The 3,159-nt window shown below is 35.7% G+C and overlaps 1 non-coding gene across 1 annotated transcript; it reads right to left on the bottom strand.

Annotated features, from left to right (window-relative positions):
* Positions 1 to 2,384: 2,384 nt before the first annotated feature.
* TRNAS-GGA (transfer RNA serine (anticodon GGA)) lies at positions 2,385 to 2,456 on the bottom strand. The gene has a single exon. It is a non-coding gene; the product is annotated as a tRNA-Ser (tRNA).
* Between the last annotated feature and the right edge of the window lie 703 nt (positions 2,457 to 3,159).

The raw sequence follows: 3,159 nt of genomic DNA, 5'->3' as shown, positions 1-3,159 counted from the left end.
AGTTCTATTTGCAATTTTTTAAGGAATCTCCACACTGTTCTCCATAGTGGCTGTACTAATTTGCATTCCTACCAACAGTGTAGGAGGGTTCCCTTTTCTCCACACCCTCTCCAGCATTTATTGCTTGCAGATTTTTGGATCACAGCCATTCTGACTGGTGTGAAGTGGTACCTCATTGTGGTTTTGATTTGCATTTCTCTAATAATGAGTGATGTTGAGCATCTTTTCATGTGTTTGTTAGCCATCCGTATGTATGTCTTCTTTGGAGAAATGTCTATTTAGTTCTTTGGCCCATTTTTTGATTGGGTTGTTTATTTTTCTGGAATTGAGCTGCATAAGTTGCTTGTATATTTTTGAGATTAGTTGTTTGTCAGTTGCTTCATTTGCTATTATTTTCTCCCATTCAGAAGGCTGTCTTTTCACCTTGCTTATATTTTCCTTTGTTGTGCAGAAGCTTCTAATTTTAATTAGATCCCATTTGTTTATTTTTGCTTTTATTTCCAGAATTCATAGAAAGTTATCGGAGCCATTCGGGAGTGTTTCTGAATGAAGCGGGAAGCAAACCAGGAGGATGCTACTGTTTTGCTGTGTGAGCCTGCTTGGCTCTCCTGGTGATGTCTGCCTTCTTTGATAGAATGGCCACCTCCAAATCATCTACCTGTTCATAACAAGAGTCTAATTATTGAATTCTAACCTGCTGATACAGACTGACTACTGGGATCTAGTCTGTTTATCACACTTATGGAGATGAACTATTCTGTTACACAAAATCTGTATGTTTTGTACTTGTTGGGTCACATTCTTTGAAGCTGACCTTCTAAAACTAGAGCTGCATATTTCAGCGTCTATTTACTCTTGCTCAATTATACTACAAGCCAAACCTGCATATTTTGCAGAATTTATTTTCTTGAAATTGAGTGGTTTGTTTGCCACTGAAGGTTGTAAAAGAAGAAAAAGATATTTAAAAGAGAAAAAGATATTTAAAATCAATGTGTAGTTCCATTCTGAAGTAGAAGCTCTACTTCTATAGAAATAAAAAGACAAAAAAATCCTTATTTTTATTACTTTTTATATCATAAATATGTTTCAATGATACTAATACAGTGACCTAATCAACAAAGGCTTATAGTTCTCATTAGTCAGAGCTGAATGAGCACCATTAATGATGAGCCTAGTGAGGAAACCATATTTGATTATATCTTATAAGTGAAATACAAAAAAAACCTCCCCAGAAAAGTGTAGTTCTCTATGTGCTAACAGATTGTTTACTTTATTTCTCCTGAGTACTTTTTATTTTATCCTTTACAAGTTAGCATCTTTTCCAGCTATTTTTTGACCTTGTGATACACAAAAATTATATTTCTCAGGCAATACTAATAATAATGACATATAAACAAATGCTTCAACCCTTGAATGTGTAATCAGTTTTTAAAACTCAATGTTTAAAAAGCATGCAGGTAGAATTTTAAGTGTTTTTATTCCTGAAAACATTTTCATAAATCGGCAATTTATGTCCAGAAACCTTCATATGGTGACTATTACATTTGTTCTGCTATAATTAATCATGGAGACTTGACCTAGAGTGTTAATCTTTTTAATTCTAGCCACTGAAAATAATACTTTCTCCCACTTTCTGAACTAGAAGAGAATTATCATGACACTGAAGGAAAAAGACTGAAATATATATAGACAGCTACATGGCAAAATAATTTATCACTGACAATCACTAACTACTTCTATACATTTAGATGTTTCAAATGATCTTATGTGTATAAAATCTTTTATTAATTGTATGATATTCAACTGGAAGTTAGTGTTAGGCTTTTCATCTTTACCAATAATACTGAAAATAAGCAAGTCATTATTTTGGTCATTCTTTACTAATAATCCAAAATAGGTCTTATCCTTCCCTTTATCTTTTTCCTTCTCTTACACACACACACACACACACACACACACACAGATACATACACAGACACACACACACAGACAGACACACACACACAGACACACACAGACAGACAGACAGACAGACACACACACACACACACACACCCTACTGCCTAAGGCTTATTGTGGTCAATCTACTATTCTATCTTTCTTGTGACAAGGTAATTGCAAGTAGCTGCAAGTGGCAAAGGGAAAAATCCTACATGGTCCAGACTGCCTTCAGTAACAGTAGTCCAAATTTTGGTGAAAGGAGAGAGAGGATGTAAACTGACTAGCTGTTTTAATTTGGCTTAGAAGTGGAAAGTGAAAGTGAAGTCGCTCAGCCGTGTCCGACTCTGCGACCCCATGGACTGTAGCCTACCAGGCTCCTCCCTCCATGGGATTCTCCAGGCAAGAGTACTGGAGTGGGTTGCCATTGCCTTCTCCAGGGGATCTTCCCGACCCAGGGATTGAACCTGGGTCTCCTGCATTCCAGGCAGATGCTTTAACCTCTGAGCCACCAGGGAAGCCCAATTCATATTATTAAACGATTTATTTGTATTGTTAGTAGTAGTTTATGAGAACTAAACTAAATTATGTAGATGTATTTAGTGGTTGTTTCTCTGGATGTTTGTGGAGATACATACAATAACATTGGCTTAAGCAAGACAATATTTTCCCCTCTTTTGCAAATCCAAGCATGATGTATCCAAGGCTCAGTTTCCTTCTATCTTTTACCTCCACCTCTGTATTCCTGAGATGTTCTGCTTTTTCCACAAGCTTCAGAACAGCTTTACTTCAAGTTCATATTACAGCTGAACTAAGGAGAAAAAGGGAAAAGAAAGCTTTCCCTTCTCTTGTTAAAGATATTATATCACCTATAGTTAGCTCTGACTGACTAGGATTTTTCTTAAAGTTACACAGCTTTAAGAAGGATTGGGATTTGAGAACTTTATTTTGGATAACCATATACTCCACTAATCATCGCATTATTTATTGCCATGGAAATTAAAACTGTAACAATCTTGTCTCCTGTACAAAACAAAGAAACAGTGACAACAGAAAACTCAACATAACATATATTAGGGCCATTTTGGAGGAAACCACATTAAATAAATAGCCAGAAGCAGGAAAATAACCTGAGTACAACAGGAAAAAAGACAGTTTCTCCTGTGTTTCCCTATAAGACACTTGACAAAGAAATTTTGGAATTGAGAATTATAAATGATT

This window comes from Ovis canadensis, chromosome 17 (genome assembly GCF_042477335.2).
Source record: "Ovis canadensis isolate MfBH-ARS-UI-01 breed Bighorn chromosome 17, ARS-UI_OviCan_v2, whole genome shotgun sequence".
NCBI classification, from domain to species: domain Eukaryota; kingdom Metazoa; phylum Chordata; class Mammalia; order Artiodactyla; family Bovidae; genus Ovis; species Ovis canadensis.
The sequence above is the reverse complement of the archived record's forward strand: the minus strand, read 5'-3'. Positions and strand labels throughout refer to the sequence as shown.